This window comes from Neopelma chrysocephalum, unplaced genomic scaffold, assembly GCF_003984885.1.
Source record: "Neopelma chrysocephalum unplaced genomic scaffold, ASM398488v2 Primary Assembly neopelma1_24, whole genome shotgun sequence".
Taxonomy (NCBI): domain Eukaryota; kingdom Metazoa; phylum Chordata; class Aves; order Passeriformes; family Pipridae; genus Neopelma; species Neopelma chrysocephalum.
The window spans coordinates 12211369-12231212 of NW_020897693.1; the positions used below are offsets into that span (position 1 = coordinate 12211369).

The window sequence follows — 19844 nt, forward strand, 5'->3', positions numbered from 1 at the left end:
ATTTCCCATGGCTTTATACCCTTTCCTTTCAGTAGCAGCATACTTAACGTCAATTTTCCATTGCAATTATGTTGGACTGTGGCCTCCACAGAACTCCACTAAAACTGTTTTATTTAATTTTGTCTAAAGAGTGTAGCATTGCCTCCATAGACTTGCACCAAAATTGACTCATTTTGCTTCAGATTATTTTTTCCCCCATAGGATTGCATTATTACAGCTCAAGCTTGTTCCTCATTGCTGTAATCAGACGCTTTATTCCAGCCTGGGTTATGTGTTAAATGCCTTTTTTAGGAGGTTTTATATTTTTCATTGTGGGGTGAGCTCTGCGTACCTGTGGGCAGAGCTCTGCTCAGCAGGGCATGGCTCACAGTGCAGGGGGCCAGAGGAGCCTGCAGTTGGGTGAGCATAAAGCTGAAATTAGCTTCTAGTTCGGGTAGCTCGATGTCTCTGTTACTGGGGCAGGAGAAAGGTGAGGGCATCTGCAGAAGCAGCGGAGACCATTGTTTCCCTTGTTTCCAACAATCACTCCGGAGACCATTGTTTCCCTTGTTTCCAACAATCACTCCGTTGTAGGGCCCTTGCTCCTTTGTCATTCATAAGAGCTACTGCAGCAGAAAGGCACTTTCTTTTTTCTAACTGAAACGGGCTTTAATAAAGCTATTGTATTTGATCGCTGGTTAAGGAAGCAATAATTTAGCATAATAAAAAAAGATCATTAATGTTCAATGAACCTAACACTCTGCTCCAGTTTTTGTTGCCCTAGAGAGATGGAGTAAACTCTTCTTCCTTAATTGAAGACTAAATAGAGTACATTTCATTTTTCATTTCCAGCACTTTTTCCAATAGGCTTGTGATGTTCACTAATGTGTGCTGAAAGGGCTGGACTGCCTACAAGCAGCAGAGAAATTGGGTGGGAGGGTTTAGAGCACATAAAAACTTGCTTGTTCCTCATCAGACAGCTCTCTAGGGCCTTTGACTTCTTTCTTGACAAGCCTCATTTCTAAAGCCCCTAAGGACCATGCCAAGGAGATGTGGTAGTCCATTACATTACAAAATAGAGAGGAACAGAAGACAACGCTCACGTCCCTAAATGCCCCACAGCCAGCCCTCCATAGGACAGCTACATCAGAGAGAGACACTGCTAAAATTTGGGTTTGGATGGCATTTTGACTGCAAATGCAATTTTATATGAAAGCAAGCTGATAAATTCTTACAGGCATAAGGTTTGCATCACTGTAGCTCTGGATTCAAATGCCAAGGCCCACTCCCATGAAAGCACAGCCATTGTACTTTGCACTGGTGAAAGCTTTGGGCCACGTCCATCTCCATAGATCACTTCAAACACTTATGACCATCATTTGCAGTCACCTGTACCCATATACCCTACCAGAGCCATAGCACAGCTGCTGTCCTGAGCACTTCCCTCACATGGGTTGGAATATGCCTCTGCATCCAATACTCCATCAGTATTGTTGGGTGCAAGGCTGGTTCTGGCTGCTGTGGCTTGTGCAGGAGTGAGCTCCAGCCATGTGTAAGACAAGGAGGTGAAGCACATGGCAGACACTGCTGTTTCAGCTCTGCCCAAGCAGCTTGCTCACTATCTGCAGGCAAAAGGTGAGCTGCTTCAAGTCCAAGCGCTGGGCCAGCTGGACCTGACTGAATTAAATGCCTGAGCTCAGCTGTCATGAAATAAGCAACTCCACAGAAAAGCTGTGGCACAGCTAATAGCATCCCTGTAGCCTTCGTTTAGTGCAGTAAAAGAGGGCACCGCCAAGGACCATTTTTCCCCTAGAGCCTTGCTTGATGCATTTTGCAGTCGGAGAATGCACCATCCTCATTCCCTGCTGTGCAAGAGCAAAAGTAGAGGACACGATCAGCGGCAAGAAGCAAACTGAAGCAAACTGGGTAGCGGTGCTGCAGCAGGAACTTACCCTAAATAAATAATAAAGGACTTCCAGTGCATGTTGTTACACTGCCTGATGTTCAGGCCAGACATCGTTGATAAAAACTACGCGAATTGCAGTGATAATTAACAGGATTAACGATAATCACTTGTTCTGGGGACACAGCGAGTCCCTGGTGATGCACAGCGGATTCGCTGTCACCGAGGGATCTCTGAGTGGGTGTTCGTGCGGGTATCGTGGGACGCCAAGTGCTTGGGCCCGCGGAGCGCACGTTCAGAGGGTGCCTGACTCCTCCGGGCCGCGGACCAGCAACAGCCCAAACCCACCGAGCCGCCCGTGCAGCATCGCCGGTTTAAGGCTCCGGAGGGCCCGGCCCGGCCCCGGGGGCGGAGCGGGACGGGGAGCGCGGGGCGGGGGGTGCGCGGGGCCCCGCGGCGCCGAGCGGGGACCGTGGGGCGGGGGAGCCTCGGCGGGAGCGACAGTGGGGCATCGCAGGCGGTGACCGTGGGGAGGGGACACCGATCAGGCATTTCCTCAGCTGCCCAAAATAGCCGGGAAGCGACCTGCAGTCGCGCAGAGTCGCGCGCTCCGTGGGCAGGCACAGGTGCCGTGCGGGGGAAGAACGGATGGGGACGACATGAAGACAAGGTCAGGGATGGTCTAAGGCAAAACACTGCCGCGTGAATGAGGGGTAGATGTCACCAGTCCAGGGCAATGGTTGCTTTCCGTTAGGGAAACAGCTGGGAGCTCCTGGCGTAAGTTATAATTGTGCACGTGGCTCTTGATAATCACCGAAGTGTGGGTTTCCTTGATGTCTGTGCCACCCAGCCGGCCTCTCCTGAACAGCTCCAGCCTCCTGCCATGTCACTCCAGGAGGTGGCTGAGCCTGCAGTCCTGCCCTGTCAGGTGGCAGCTTGAGGGCTGTTCCAGGAACCTGCTGGTGCCAGATGCCCTGGTAGGTTTCATCATATATTTCCCAAGAAGTTGCTTGATGGCTGCATTACTGAAAGTCCAATAAAAGGGCAAAGCAATGGGAGGCTTTTAAACTATTAAACTAGACAGGGGCAGGAAGGATACTCAGAAGAAGCATCAGGAATTGGAAGTTTATTACTCAGTTGACAGCTACATTATTCATTAACAGACAAAACGATCTGTGCAAGAAGGCGGCACTCCCTGTGTTCCCTCATGTTCCTTCACTGCTGGATGCTTTGGGAAGCTACTTTGGTGCTGGTGAGAGAGGGGAGTTGGAGTGGTTCAGGGGGGTCTGTCAGTAAAATATCAATCCTCTGGCCTTCAAGTTGCTTCCAACCATAACGGAAGGCTGGTGCCATGTGATGACTACCATGAGTAGTGCATGTAGCATAAGTGTTGTCTCATCTGGCAGTGTTAGCAAAAAGGCTAATAATGAGGGTTTTTTCCCAACTGCTAGATGGTGGGAAAAACATATGATTTAGCATATTTTATATGTAAAGTAGGGATTTCCATAGGGTTTATAAAAACAGCTCCTGTTTTGTGCCCAGGGTCTGTTGTGATTGCAGCGGAAATTGGGCATATTAAAGTTGTTCTGAGAAATAAAACCTATTATTTGGGGGTATGGAAGAAATGTAACTTCAAGTCTTCATCTAGGAAGTAGGCTGTGTTCTTTCTTTAATCCTTAGTTGCTCCTGAAGATCAAGGCTTTTCTTTTTTCTAAGGAGAGTGTCACACCACAGACCCATTCATACAAGCAAGATTGCTATATAACTGTGTTCTTCTTTGTCCTTGTCTGTCTTTAGCATTAAGCAAACCAAGAACTCCAGAAAATCGGGGAGAAACATGGCTAGCTGAGTTGGGGGTTTTTTTTGGAGGAGGCAAGAGTCCCTTGTTCTATTTTGTGCTTTGGTTCAAGCTGCTACTAAAAGAATATACTGATGCTTGAGCCTTTGTGACAACTTCACCTTCTCAAGGTCTTTTCTGGAGTCTGGTTCGGAGCAAAGTGATCTCTGGTGGGCTTGGTGTTGCAGTGAGATTACTGACAGTCCTCTCTGTCATGGTGTGCCCCCTCCTCTGCCCCCACTCCCTGGAAGTTGTGCATAACCTGCCTTTGGTCCATGCTGACTCTTACTTATATCATAATGTACACAGGTTAAATTAATTGAATGCTACTGATTTATATATACTCACATCTAATCATTCAGCTCCCATCTCCATTACTGAAAAGATTAATACATGCTAGCTAAAGCTTTTATTTCCTCAGAGAACAATTTTTCTTGAAATAAGCTAGCAAGCGTGTGTTCATCATGTGTCCTGCTGACACCCTCCCAGGTACTTGGTTCCTTGCTGTACCATCTGTGTGAGGTGGGCTATGGCTGAGGACAGCCAGGTAAAGTTGTTATGAGTTAGAAATGCTCTGCGGGAGAGCATCAACATCTATGAATTGGTAGGCTTCTTGCTGTGTGAAGAGAGGGTGGGTCAAGTAAAGGCCAAATAAGATGGATTAGTGTTTGTGCATAATTCAAATTGTTGGCTTTGTCCAGGCTGGAAAGGCTTTAATGGCTAAGATTTTTTTAGCACTGGGATAGATCACATTGTCTGTAGTGTGTGTTTAAGCCTAAAGGACTTGCCTCCTGTCCCTGCAGAGAAGTGCCCCTGCATGTTGCCATTGTGCTCACTTATTAGTTTATAACTGCTTACTTTTGAGAGAACAGTAATGCAAACCAGTTGGGACAGTATTTCATCTTGCAGAAGAGCCATATAGCAAGGGAAACCAAAAGTGCAGTGGGTGCCCCCACGCTGCTCAGGGGTCAAAGCTGCAGAGCTGCCGAAGTGGAGCCAGGTCGTGGCTGAAGCTGGAGTCAGGTGGAACTTATACACATATCTCTGGATTTCATGTTCAGTGTCTGCAGTGTCTCTTGAAAAAGGGAAGAATGTTCTTGTTTTCCACCTCTATCAGTCAGTTCAGGGGGATGTTAATGAACTATCGGGATGCTTCCTGACTTGTTTAAATCATTCTGCCTTCCATCTTGAGTATTACCAGTCTCTCAGGTCACTTGACACTGATGCTGCTTGCTTTCTGGAAGCAATCCTGCCAGTGTAGTATCTGTTATAAGATCATGGTTTCTTTTGCTTGGCAACTTGGGGCACCTGTGTGAAAACATTGTGGCTTTTGATTTTTATCTCTTGCTGCTGTTTATGCTTGTTATGTCACAAGCTGATTGCTCAAGTGATAATTGTGCTGTCCAAAGTGGAGGATGTAGTACCTAGGAAGTCTAGTGATTGGCACTCCAGAAGCATCATGAGACTTAGAGTGAGAAAGATGGGTAAGGAGCAGAGGAAATTCATTTATTTCTGTGCACCAGAATCCAAATATATGTGAAATAGGATTTCACTTTGTTTTGTGACCGTCTGGTAGATGATGTTTAGAAGGGCTCTTCAGCAGTGGGATGAGTACCGTCAAGTCAAAGAGTCTTGAGGTAGTGGTAATTGGTGGGATGGCAAGGAAGCATCAGAAGGAATTTTGTTAGGGTCAATCAAGGTGCATCCAAAAATCCCCATATTGTTGGTTGTGTTGTTGGAAGCCTTTAGTGCCCTTTGGAGGTGATCTCCTTTCCCACCTCTCATCGTCTCCAGTAGTACAGTTAGTTTAGCCTGGTCTTTGCCCCACACTCACTTTGGAAGGCTTCTGTATTAGCATTGACCACCCTCATTAGTGCTGTGACATGTCCCTGGAAGGTTGAAACTGGTTAGGGAGGATATCTACACCACTTCTTTGTTTCCACTGTGAGTGGAGGTAAGAGACAAAGTGCCTGATAGCAGATGATGCCTGTTTGGTGTAACAACCTCTTGTTCCTGGTGAGCCATGGTGGAAGGTGGTATCAGGATAAAGCAAAAATAACAGCAACTTGATGTAAAAATCCAGTAGTCTTGTTAATATGTGGTCTGGATTACTGGGCAGAAACACAAAGGGGACCTCCAGCATTCTTCCTGCTTTTCACTGTGTGAACAAGAGGGAGTTTGTCAAGAGTGATATCTGTGAGGGGCTAGATTTGACAAAGAGCCTTAGTCTCATATCTCCTAGCTTTGAAGTTATGAGGCAACTACTGTAATATCAACTACTCTTCTGATTTAGGGCCTAGGCTTCCCCTGTTATATGTGAGAACAGTTACTGAGAAGGTGATTTAGGAAACCCAAAATGTGGATCCATGAGGCCGACAGATGCTTGGCTTCCATGCCAAGGAGAACTCCTGGTTCATATGGGAATATACAGTGGTGAATCTTCTCCTTTTTCTTTATTCTGTCTAATTATTTATGCATAGACGAGGAGATACTGAGTCCTGCCCCAGAGGGGCCAGCAGACCAAGAGCTGGATCGCTTCCCTTGAGAGGACCTGGCTTCAGGTCTGTCAAGCAGAGAGCATCTGAGCCTGACCTTTGTTGGAAGGGTACTGGCTATGCAAAACAAGGGGATCATGAAAGCACTGCTTCATTTTGTTTTACATGTGGTCTGCCTGTGGCAAAGGCAAAAGAATGGTTCAGTGGACGAATTAGATGGGAAACAATGTGCAAGGCTGCTGCCAAGCTTTTTGGTCTCTGAGACTTAGGCAATCTCCTTGCTAGAGAAGGGAAAAAGAGTATCTAGAGTATTTTGTTGGTAGACACTGAAGTGTCTTTAGGATTAGATGGGAGGTTGAGGACATTTTGGAAGTCAGCGTTTGAATCAAAGTTTAGTTATCTAAGCCTCCCTCTAGCAAGGTGTCAGGACATTTTTCGAATTCTGTTCTGTTAAATACTGTAGATGAAATCAGAAAATGCTCCTGAATAAGCCTTGATTATACTTTGCCTCAACTCTTTCATTTGTCAACAAGCTGCTGCCTCTCAAGTAAGAGCAACAATTTTTTGCAGGGAGTTATTGAAGCGAATTAAACAAATATTTCAGGTATTCGTTAAGTGCCTCACACTTCACATTTTCTCTCCTGAAGATTGAATCCTTGATTGCTTCCTTAATTAGTACTTTTAAAATCTCTATTCCCATTTATAAATAAATCAAAATAGATATTCAGAGTATTAATTCATCAGGCACTCAATGTGCGTCCTCGAAAAGCAAATTTAACACCTGTGCCTGCAAAGAGTGAGTGCCCCCCACAAGCTCCTGAGCCACTGACTTTGGCAGTGCAGTGGCAGTGCAGCATCGAGGAACATCTCTCATAGCCCGACTTCATTAACAAGGATGCAAAAAAGCCATGAGAAAAATGAATTGCCTGTGCAATTACATTTAATTTTCTTTCTAGAAGGTTTCCCAGTTCACTTGGCAGCTATTCTTTCTTCCTTTTTTTTTTTCTTTTGCCAATTCATGCTTGCTTTCATTTTTTTCCCATTCTTTCTTGGTCTTTTTTGACTGAACAAAAGCAGTCCCACAAGGGCAGGCTAATGTATTCATAGTTTTGCTGCAACTTGGCTGATAGAATAAGCTGAAAAATTGCTGCCTCCCATTGTTTACTGAGAATCTTTGTTGTGCTTTGTAGAGTTGAAATGAGTGCTGTCTCGTGCCCTCTGCTCCCCATCCTTACAGAACAGAGCCTGTTGTGTGGAACCTGTTCAGGCTGGAGATGGTGGAAAGGCTAAAGTTCAAGTTCACAGACCCAAAAGTAAGTTACAGAAGTGATTGCTTGTTTGAGCATTTGCTTGCTTGCTGTTGCCTTTCATTCTCCTTGATCTAAGTTCAGTGCATTGTTAATGCCTATATGAACATTGCATTAAACTCTAATTAAGCCTGCCAATCAAAAAATCAGAGAAAGCAGGCTTCTAATGTGCTTAGTATTAAGTCGTATTTTCACCTTCAGTTTTCTGACTATGAACATTTAACTGTTATGTGAGGGTTTGCTGTTGTTTCGTGTTTTATTTGTTTGTTTTTCTCTGAACTGCAGACAAATACTTAATGAATTTTTACCCCAGTGTTTACCTTAATGGCTAGATTTTGTGGCTTTGGGCAATTATCACATGAAGGGTCCAGACTTTACCAGGCTGTAGCTAAGGTCACACTGGAGCATCATAGAGAACTCAAAGCTGTTCTGAGCTTTTCATGCAATGTCAGAGAATGTGATCAGGAGGGGTGAATACAGCAAATCATTCTGTAAGGTCTTTTTGTAAATAGGAGAGAAGGTGCAACATCCTCTATCTGACATTGGAGCAAGAGCCACCAATGGTTACAGCTAGTGTAAATCCTAATTTATTAACCAAAATCCAAAAGTGGAAGTATCAATGATGTGGCTTTGGACCTTCCACTGAGGCATCAAGAGAGAAAGCTACAGGGCAAAGCCACCATCTAGTAGTACCATTTTATAAATGGCCCTAAAAGAAGAGAGATGGCTTCTAATCCACAACATATTTGTAAAATAAAGCATATTGGTAGGCTTGAGATTACAGTATTTGGTACAAGAAAATTTTCATGATTGTAAGGAAAAACAAATAAGGATCGCACATTACAAAAAAGTCCCAAACCTCAAAGTCAGTAATAATCTCTTCAGGAAGACACCAGAAGCTTAGCTGCCTTCTTTTGATATGAATTGAACAGGATAAAATAATAGCATAATCCAGAGACTAGAGTGACTAGCCAACTTATCCTAACAGGGCTTTCCCATCTCTAACCCTCAGCTTCTGTTTTCCTTTGGAGCCCAACAGTGATTTCTGCCCTTCAGAGCTGCTGAGTTGCACACTTTAGTGTTTGTGAAGTTTGCATCAAGTGTGGAAGTTGTGTAGCAGTGGCAAGCCAAAGCTAGGCATATGAAAGGCCATGGAGGAAAGTTGTGTCTGAAGACACGCTGCTCCCAGATAGGTTATCCTGGCTTATAAGACATCTCAGACTAATTAAACTTTAATACTATGGTTAGAGAGGGCTAACAGCTCTGGTCTAGCCTGACCCATTTCTCAATGTGCTTTTGTGCCTGCCCCATTTTTTTCACCTTCCTTCCCCTGCTGTAATCCTTATGGAACATCTGCCCTAGCCAGGAACAAACGGTAGCTTGTTCTCTGGGTGCCACGTCCTTGCCGGTACGCTCAGGTCCTGAGATCCTTCCGCCCTTTGTTCCTCTAGCGCTTTACCCCCGCCCCCAACTCCGTAAGACTTGATTAATCCAAACGCTGAAATCCCGCAGGTGGCTGTAGTTATTTTTAGCATTAATGTTAGAGCTCTGCAAAGGGTAGATGAAAATTTATGCTTTTGTCTCCTACAAGTCTCACAGCTTCTCCTTTCTCTGCTACAACTTGGATGGATTCCAACATCCCCCCAAATACTCAAAATTGCCTTTTATTTCTTTAGTTGAAGAGCTGTGAAAACCAGCAGTTTTGCCTCATGACCATGGGGCAGAGTGGGTCCCGAGTCCCTTCTGGAGTTCAACATGTTCAGCTCTTGTTTGCAGACATTAAAACTCATAAATCTTCATCCTGGAAAGAGCCTTTTTAGCACTTTCTGTTGCGGGCTGGGAGAAGAAATATTGTTTAAGCATGTGAGCATTGAAACAGAACTTTCATAGTGGAAACTTGTTTTATTTTCTACTTTAATGTTTTCATCCACTCTCCACTTCCTCCTGCAGCTAACATACCTGTCCTTGACTTCAGCAGGCTCCCAGTTTGTGCTTGTGTTGGTGTGGATGAAGATTTTTTTTTTCAGTAAAAAATGTCAAGAATGCATTTGTGTCTCTCTCTGTGTCTTGTGCGTCATTCTTCTTCCTGGGCTCTGCACATTCAAGCATGACCATAGTGTTACAGTCTGACCAGACCCCCACTTAAAATGAATTTGATGCGTCAGGGAGGCAGATGTAATTGCCATATATTTTCCAGGACGTGTTTAGGCATGCATGTGCCCACTTGTGCCAGTTGAGACCTTCTGTTTTCTCCATTTTCCTCTCCAGCTTGCAGTCCTAGTTCTGCTCCCCATACACAGGGAGGACTGCAGTCCTGGTCTGTGGGGGCACAGAATGTTCCTTGATGATGAATCAGAAAAAGTTATTGATATCTAAATTATTTTGCTTTTCTGAAAGCAAAATTTCTCTATTTGTTGCAGCATTTTCTAAAATCGTGATGATTATCAGCAATACCTAGTAATGTACCTTTGCAGCAATGCTGTAGGCTTTGGGAATTTTGGGGTTCTTTGTTGCTCTGAACACAGCTGTAGTTGCTGTGTTAGAGGATCCCACCTTTTCCTCCACCAAGCAGGATTTGCAGTGTGGCTGTGCTGCACTGCCAGCCACTGGAGGGCTAACCAGCTAGGGGTGTCTCCAATTATATGTTTCCCCATACAAACATGAAATGAATATGCCAAAGCAATTAACTAGACTTCATAAGCTTCAGCTGGCAAGCTTTCTGGAGGCTGTTCAAATAGGCAGCAACAGTTGCTGGATAGGCTGAGAGGGAAGTCAGCTCAGGGCATTTGTTTTGTTTAACTGGTGAGGAAGACACAGGCAAGCTGAAAGGGGAGAAGATTCATTGATCTTGTTTCACCTCAATGAAAAAAAATTTTAAAATTTGAGACATCTCTATATCTTCTTTTCTTTCAGTGTTGCCAGTGGAGAAACTAATCTTTTCAGCATCTGAATAGGATTAAAAATTTACCCTTACTCCCTACCATCACCAACACCTTTTTTTGGTAGGAATCAGTGAGTTGATTCTGATAACTTCTGTTTTGGCAAAAAGTGGTTCTTTTGCCTGAAGAGCTGAATGAGACAACTGCTGTTTTGACAAGCAGACAAAGCTGTCAGGCTCCTTTTCCCTGTGGGCGGCTATACTTCATGTTCCTGGTGCCAAATAACATTTGACATTTAATTTAAGACCCTCAGTGCCTGCATATAAAGCTTTACTATGATAATAGTGATAAAGTGTCCAAGTGTTGGATTTGACACTCGTTTCTTTCTCTCTCCTGGTGCATACTCATGTTCAATTTGGGCTGAAGGATATGACTTGAATTAAGCAGAGGAGGAGACTTAACCCTGAATTTTTTTTTTAATGAATTGAGGAGGCCTGACTTGAAGATAAAGATCTAACTATGATTCTTATTCTGACTGTGAGATCTTTCACTGGCTCACTGCTAAGTTGCAAGGCAGAATTTATGCAGAAGAGAAGGAATGGATGAGGGATAGTGTCAGCAGAACAGAAGGACCTTCTGTTTGTAATTCGTCCACATACTGTATTGACTAGTAATGCATTTCCCACAGAAAAAAAAAAAGAAGGCACTAATAGCATCCACAAGGCTGTGTTTGTACTGAGGAGATAACTGGATTTTTTCTGAAATCACACTGAGCTGCATCAGTGTTGATGGTGCTTTAGTCTATCCTGCAGGCAAAAGTAGGTCAGGCCAGCAGCTCCCAGGAGGAGAGGTCAGTGATGCCATGGCAGCTTGTCCCCTTTGGGGAGCACGGGCTGCACTGTTCTGGACGGGTGCGATGGAGGAGCAAATGACAGGAACAATATGTCTGTCTTTCATAAGCAGTCAAACTTGGAAAGAGCTGAGGTGGTGTGGTGGTTTGGAGCTGGCTCCCTGCCACGTCTCCAAACCCCACCGCAAGAGCTCCCCCGCCAAAACCAAGGGAAAAGAAAAAAACCCAAGAGAACCGAAATAAGAGAGAGAGAGAGAGAGCTAAAGCAATATATAAATATATTTACACTTATATTACATTTATGTACAATTACAAAAACTATATACACATAAGAAAGAAACCCCCAACACCTGAAAACAGAAAAGGGAAAATAGACTAAACAAAAAAAAAAAACAAAACAGGTATACACACTCAATAAAGAACTAGCCAAAGAAAACCTTAAAACTTTTCTTTAGATAGCACAATTGCACCAAACGCCGCCGCCACACTACCGGGCCCCGGATCGGCACAAACAACAGGCCCCGTAGGCCCGACCAGGCCTCAGCTCCCCCACAGCGAGTGAGACCGGCTGCAGGAGTCTGCTGTCTCCAAACCTTGCCGGAAGAGAAAAGAGGAAGAAGCTTCTCTCTCCATCTATTTATATGTTTGATTACTTAAAGGAATAGGATGGAATACTTCCTTCCTTCCTTCCTGGTTGCCAGGAGGGAAGGCCTAGACTCAAAACCGTTACAGGTGGTAATGCTGGGGCCCAGGTGGTATCAAGTCAGTGGTGCATTGTCCATGTAGTTCCCTTCCCTGGTGTACTTCCACAGGCTCTCTGCAGTAGCAGGAGTTGAACCTCCTGGTGTCAGTGACTCAGGATCTTAAACACACGTGTTATTTTTCGTGCCTAACACACATGCTAGCTATCCTGCCTTCTGACTGTACCCTGAGTTCTGGCAAAAGCAGGATGATTTACTCTTTTGATCGTACAAAAGGTGGCACAGAAACAGTCCTTGTCTCAGGAGATACAGGGACAATCAGAACTGAGCTAATTTTTTTTCTCCTTTTGCCTTCCACCATTTAAAAATGCCCTGCTACTGGGATCAACACCAATGCTTTGTCACTTGTGTTCGCTGAGCAGTGAGAAGAAGCCATGGTGAGTCATGCTTTTAATGTGGAGATTAAAATAGTATTCGTGAGTGTGTGTTGGAGACTGTCCTTATGCTACTGCTGGTAGAAAGCAATTGGGAGGTAAATTCTTACAGGATGATAAAAAGTGTTTTACAGAGTCCCTGGAATCTAATGTGCTTCCCGTGAAGAAGTTATGTACCCAGTCCTACAGCAGAGACTAGAAAGAGTAGATGGATAGTGTTGGAAGTCTTTTAATTTAAAGTGAGTGGGCATAGCACAGTATGGGGGAATGGATTTTCTCTGAGCAGAACAAACATTCCACATCTGGCTTTCAAAATAGTGCCTGTGTGCACAAAGGCCCCCAGCTCCTTGTGTCACTTCCAATAACGCACTTCCTCTGTAATTGTGTGGAGTGCACTTGTTTCTCTCCAGCTTTTAAAGCAGTTGATAAGATAGCTGTTCAAAACCAGCCCCCTTGAAAATCCAAAACTCAAAAAAAAAAAAACCCAACCAAAAAACCAAACCCCCAAAATTGCCCTGCTATTCTTGGAGAGTCCTGGGGCTAATTTAGGATATGTATGATGGAAAAGGTGTGTAGTTGTTTATGATGTAATTAAATTATAGGGAAGAAAGAGCTCACACAGAGGGGCTGAAAGTTCACTGATGAAACTTAGCTCCAGTGCATACCCGTATTCTTGCGATCGAGAACAGCCAGTGGAGACTAGTCAGGATCCCCATCCCCAGTCCACATCATAAACAGTCTGCAACCGTGATGCTTTTTTGTACATTTTCTGTGTCAAGGTTGCTTAGCCTGCAAGCCAGGGCTTTTGATGTCTCAGCAGATAGATTTGCCCAAGGGATGGCTGGCAGGTCTTGCCTTGCCTTCCTCATACCTCACTCAGGAGTTGATTTTGACTCACCACCTCCTTCCTGCTGAAGCTGTTGTGTTGCATACTTTGCAGTGCTGTGAGGAATAGCTCTGGACCGTGGCTTAGGGTTTTACATGAGAGAGATCTGCTCTAGTGATAGCAGGAGCTGAGGTGGTGGGACTCGCAGGAGGCTTTCTGCAGAACATTGCAGCCACTCACTGCCACAGCCATCCCATTGGCGCTGGCAGAGCAGAACATAGAAATCCTCAAAAAATGCAGATAGAAAGATGTTCCAGGGAACATTAAAATCTGCCCTTCCCTCAGGGCAGGATCATTTGTATCTGCCGTTTCCAATAGATGTTTGTCTAACCTTGTAGTGCAAACCTTCAGTGGTATCCACAGCCTCTTTGGGAAGTCAGTGCAGGTCTGTCACTACCTTGAGCATTCGAAAACATTTCCTAATGTCTGTTTTAAAATATTCCTTGCTGTAATTTAAACCCACTATTATTAGCTCTTGAGTACTCCTACCACTACCACCTTCCATTTTTCATTAAGAATAACTATTGCAAGTACTTATTCCTTATTAATAAGTGTCTTGTTCAGTGTTCCCACTTACAAAAATATACCAGATGCACTAACATGAATTTGAGATTAATTCATTAAGTAAAATGGGGGTAGGGTTGGCAAGATCTGGCTGAAGCAATCTAGAATAATTAGCTGTGCTATTAATATGTCAGGCACATAGAAGCACTATATGATAGTGCCATTTATGGAATGACAAAGCAGAAAGGAGACCTTTGCCAATTTTTGGTGTAATTGTGCAGGCTGCTGTAAGATTTTTCGTTGCCTGAGTGGGACAGCAAGAAGGAGGTGAAGGGGCTGATGAGTTGCAGGAAGAGGAAGCTTTGGGAGAGTTACCTTACCTCAGGTGGCATAAATAGCCTTTAGCTCAACCATCAAAGGTAAGGGAAGTTGTCAGAGTTCTGGCTCTTTGAGAAGCTTGAAGGGGGAAAGCATCTCACTTTTTTGTGGACCTAAGGGTAAATGTACAGGAAAATAAATTGGAATTTAGGGAACAAAGTGTCATAGAAGGATAAATACATTGAAAGCAGACCCAAGGAAGCAGAAGATAAGAAAGTAGTAGTGAGGAGGTGCTGAGAGCACAGAATGGTAGGGACTGTGGGAAAGATACTGAAGAGATTCTTACTGCCACATCAGGAGCACATGCTTTTGCTGCAGCTGCTGTACAGCAGAGCAGGGAGCAGCAGGGATTAGGTACTGCTAATCCCACACTGAACTCCAGACTGTTAAACTGCGTGGGTTTGGCATGTGCACATCAATGTTTCGAGTGTTAATTGTGGCTGGGCAACATCAGACTGCAAGCCTGCTGGGCAGAGTTGCTCTTAGACCATGTGTTTCTTTATCATTTCCTTATACGGGTTTATTATTTCACAGCAGATAAATTAGAATGTGTTTTGAGATATTCAATAAATAGATATGCTCTAGCAAGACACAAATGTTAGCTGAATATGTAGAAAATTAAGAACTCTTCAGCTGTGTTGAAAAAGGACTGCTGTTCATTAACCCTCCTTTTTACTGGCAAATCTACCTGGCCACTCCAAGCAAGTGGCCATCAAAAGGTAAAGTGCACATCGTGCTAAGGAGATGCTAAGCTATTGTTAGAGACATGTTTCTGGGGGAACCGAACTTCATGTTAAACGGATAAACTTGGACATATGTAAGGGACTGTTCCCGAAACTGCTGAGAGGGGAAAATGTGGTTTTAACTGCCTGCTTTTTGCATTCATGAGTGTCTGGACCCGGAATAGAGAAGTGTGGTTTTGTCCTATCCTGTCAGTTGCCTGAAAGAGCAGGCGGGCTGCCCTTGCCCTCTCTCAAGAACTGCACAAGGTACAAATCAACAGATCGAAGTGTGAGAGTCGGGAGACATGAACTCAAGTGTACCGTCAGCTGTAAACTTGATCTGGCCCCTCATACCAGGTGCCTGCGTCTCCCTTGGCTGCTCGGCACTGACCGTGTCACAGCACCACTGCTGGAGGGGAGGCCTGTGGATGACTCCTCTCTGGTCTTGCAGTTGCTTAGTGCAGCTGCTCTGTGCCTCACTCCTTGTATTACGTGACCTGTTGTTCTCAAGTGAAAGCTTTCGCTTTTGTAAAGTACAGTGGTTCAAACCTTATAGGATTGCATCTTAAAGATGCATGAAATTGAGTATAAACCTCCCTTTGCACAGCCAGTTTTTTTAAAACCAAGCAGAACTGTTAAGGCTACATTTAAAAAAAAAAAACAAAACACTACAACGAGGAGACTCAACTATCCATCTGCACTTTTCCTCTTTGAGCACCCAACAAATGTACTGCAAAAGGTAGGGCTGATTTGAGAGCAAAGTAGAATTTGATGTCCTGATCACTTGCTGGTGCTGCTGTTTTCATTAATGCTTTAATGTATTTTCAGGGCTTTTGCACAAAGGGTGAGATCTTTTTCCCTTCATTAATTCCCTGGACCAGTAAGGGGCTAAGACCGTTTTTCACAATCTTATTTGGTACATGAAGACTGTAGATCAGGGTGGATGTGGCATTTGGTATGACTGTGGATGAAAATATCTCCTTACCACCAGAGAGTGTGTTGTTATCCTGAGAGCGGGAAGGGGACCCTTGGCTCCAAGGGGGAGTGCTCCTTCACAGCAGACAACTTTCCCAATGGGGGATTCACAGAATGGGTGATGAGTGAGGCCAGGTATGGATCTGGTGAAGAAAGGGCATCTCCTCACCTGCTGCTGGCACCTGCTCCTGTGGTGGGGAACAGAACTGCTTCAGCAGGACAGACACAGCTCTTTCAATTTTTTTAAATTTTATTTTTACATTCAGTTATTACTTGACAGGCTGCCATTGTTTTTTGAGGAATACAAGCAAGGGAAAGCAAGTTGCATTTTTTTTCTGCTGTTCATGAATCAATAAAACTTGGATGGAGCTTCAAGAAGTAGAAAAAGATGCTTCACTAGCTTGAGGGCTTTCCTCCATGACATGAGAAAGATGGATCCTTTCCAGGAAGGCATCAGTGCCAGACTTTTCCTAACAAAGATTGGGTTTATCTCTCATTCTGGAAAGTCCCATTTAGACAACGTAAGTGGGAAGACTTCCTGCCTTTTTTCTGTGAATTTTGTTGTAGGTGGGAGTATTCTCTAATTTCCAAGGCAGTGCTGAATTTAACCATGCAGCAGTTGGTGAGTAATGTGTCAGTCAAAAGTTGTTGAAAGTTACAGTAGTTTTGCTGTAGTGTTGGAAGTAGGTAGCTCTAAAGTGTAAGACATGGTACTGTCACATTGCTGCCATTTCCCTGAATTCTCAGGAAGCTGCTTTGCAGCAGTCTGACTGCATACAGTGTCTCCTGCAAGAGAGACATTAAATTTAAATTCAGATTGCAAATGTGTAACCATTCAGCTATCCCTCTGTGTAAAGAATATTTCCAGGTATGTGTTACATGAACATCTGAAGCTCCAAAAACAATTAGCTGATGAGTGAATACCCAGTAAATGCCAGTGAGAAATACCTTCACCTGACTGGTCCCTACTTTTTATTTTTATTGTCCCAAATGAATGAAGAGAAAAACTGGACTGAAAATAGTGTGAGTATTGCAAATTCTCTCAATGCATGATCCTTACTTATAGTAATCAGGTTTTATTTTGGGAAGAGCTCTGTGGAGAGGGTATTTTTGGCACTTGATTCCAGTTGCCTAATTAGACTTCTTGAAACAAGAATAACAAAATGCATCACCCCTGGAGCAGGCCAGGACTTTAGAAAGCAGCAAGATAAATCTATTGAGAACAAATGGAGAAATTCCTGTTTCAAGTTTCTAAACTTTAAAATCAGGATGGGGCAGGGCTCCAGTGACTTATTGCTGCTGTGCAGACAGGGCAGGGCAGACACTGGCAGAAAGAGGATGTCCCCTTGCTCTTTTCTTTTGCTTATCTCTCTCCTTTTTTTCAAAACAGCAACTATTCAGATAAGTATCTGCGAAGATGCTCCTGTCTTGATTTTTATTGTTAGGTCTACACTTTCAATTCCTCTGCCATTTTAATCCATGCCTCATAAGGTGAGGCATGGAGCCTTTGTACCTGCCAGGATGGCAGGTTAATAGGGCAAGTGCACTTGCAGCAAGCATGCCAGTTCAGTTGCCTGTGTGTGCTGCTTCCTACCCTTGACCCTGGCAAGTTTTTACTGGAAGATGCCCTGTGAGCAGTTTTGAAGAGAACTTTCCACACAGGCATCCACCAATATCTAACCATGGTAATTAAAAGCAAATCTATAGAGTAGAAAGTTACCTGCTGGTAGCAGCTTTTCCAATCAATCAGGGGTTAACCTGTGCCAGTTCAGAGATGCTGCCTGTGGATACAGCTTAGCATAACCTATAAAGGATTTTTTTTTCTGTCTCTGTTGAAATTGCAATAAGAAATTTTAGTAGTACATCTATCAAGACCACCTCAACACTCTGTCCTAAGCAGTTCTCAATGGATTATAATGCTACCAAATAATAAGCATTTTGGCTAAAGTTTTCTGTCGGACCTATCTATCTCACCATGTTATTATTTTTAAGTTGCCATCCAAAAACAAGTCCAGCCTTTTCCAGCAACAGGACTAGGAGGAGAGTTTTGCTTTACATTAAAGCAAATGAGTGAACACATCCTGGCACCTGCCTTCTCCATGAACTGGAGTGCCCTGAAAGCTTGTAAGCTAGTTTTGGGATTTTGGGGTCATGAGTGACCATTTCCCCTTCTCTGCAAAGCTGCCCAGTTTAAAGCCATATCTTGTGTATGTAGCAGTGATTTCAAAGTTTTCTTGCTTAACACTAGGGTTTTCTGTTCACTGAAAGGCTAAATCTGTCTCATCACTTACTGCTGACCACCCTGCTGAGGAACAGAGCAAGTGAAGATGGACATGCCACACATTAGTTAGAGAAAGGAGAAGGGACAGGTCAGGAGGAGTCAAGCAAGCAGGAGGAAAGGCAGGACAGTCTATACCCGAGAAAGTGTGCTGTAACCTACACTGTCTAGAGAAGAACCCATGATTGCTATCAGCCAGGATCTTGGCCTGCTCTGCTGCCAGAGCTGGCAGCCTGACTCTCCCTTCTCTCTTTTGCCATGTGGGATGCAGGGAAAATGACCCAAGTTTTCGCCTGCATTAGCTGCCTGACCCAACTTTCCTTGACAGGAAAAGTCTTCATGGCATTTCAAAGGAAGCAGGAGTATGGGAGGAGAAGGGCAGCACTTCACTGCAGGCACATGTCCTGCAGAACTTGCTGGCAGCTAGTGCGTTTAAATCCTGCTAGCAGTTTGCTTTATTCCTTCTCCCACTGATCAATACAAAGGCCAACTACTGTTACAGGTGTAAGCTGATGTGCTTGCCCAGGTAAAGGAGGTCTGTGGAGCAGGTTGGTAGGTTAAACGTTGCCATTGATCTCTGAGGGCGACAATGTGAGATCATTTTATGGTACTTTTGTTCAGCGGGGTTTTTCCAGAATTTCTTCTTGCAGTTAATTTTGATTTTGACTTACATATCAAACATACATAGAAAAGATCATTGTTGAGACTGCAGGTAGTTTTGATCATATTAGGTCTACTCCAAGGTTGAATGGGGTTGTAGAGGAATGAAAGTTACTGCATCCCATCTTGTCTGTCATAGAGGCCATACTGTATGGAGTGGATGAAGCAGGCAAGGAAAAAGGATCTAACAATATGGTTAAAGCAATTACACTGGTCACTATAGTGATTTTTTTCTTCTCCCCTGCGAAAAAAACCCACAACTATTGAATGCTTGAAGAATATCTCCTCATTAACCTTAATTGAAGCAATTCTACTATTTAAACATCATAGTCCTCTTTTTGCATTTACAAACTGCTTAGCCTTCTCAGTACCTTCTTAGAAGCTCACACAAAGATATTCCTTTCATTTGTGACTCAGGTCTTAAAGTGAGAAGGGGACCCTGTTGGGAGGTGATGTCCTTTTCTCTGGAACACCGAGTCCCAGTATTATTACTCCTTTATCCTCCTGAGGATCTCATCCTGAACAGATGAGATTTTACCTCATGTACTCTGCACAGCTCAAGTGGATGTAGGTAAAGGAGGAAATTAGATCAAAGTTTCTATTTTGCTACGTCTGTGTTCTCTGTATGTACAAGACATAAAGACAGTCTCTGCCCAGAGGAGCACTGAAAACCACTCTGAAGCAAGGTCATTCTCCTTTTGTCTGTGAACTTTTCCCTGAGTTCAAGTATCTTTGCAAAATTCACAAAACTCTCTAAGATTGCTTCACTGTGCTCTTTGTGGGGTGACCCATGGAAGTAACTCCAACTTCATCGAGGGAGAATGGTGGTACCTGCTTCCTTAGTGGTGTTCCATGTGGAATATATTGTACCAGGGCCTGGTAGCAGCAGTTAGCTGAGTGGATTTTAGATAAGAGGGTGGTGTTAACAGGCTTGACAGAAAAAGCCTTCTGAAGCTGAATTCCTGTTTTATGAGATGACTTTTCTTCTGATGATGAAGAAAAGCAAGATCTCCATTTTGGTGCCACTGCACTGGACTAGCTGTAGTCATGCTACTT

At 43.9% G+C, this 19844-nt stretch overlaps 1 long non-coding RNA gene across 4 annotated transcripts in view; it reads left to right on the forward strand.

Annotated features, from left to right (window-relative positions):
* The first annotated feature begins 2374 nt into the window (after positions 1–2374).
* Positions 2375–19844, forward strand: part of LOC113977664 — a 69474-nt gene continuing 52004 nt past the window's right edge. The window contains exons 1-2 of one of the 4 annotated variants that reach the window (XR_003537393.1): positions 2375–2659; positions 7405–7527. This is a non-coding gene — a long non-coding RNA (uncharacterized LOC113977664). Of the gene's footprint in view, positions 2660–7404; positions 7532–19844 lie in introns of all 4 variants that reach the window. The other 3 variants (XR_003537394.1, XR_003537395.1, XR_003537390.1) reach the window with 3 other exon arrangements.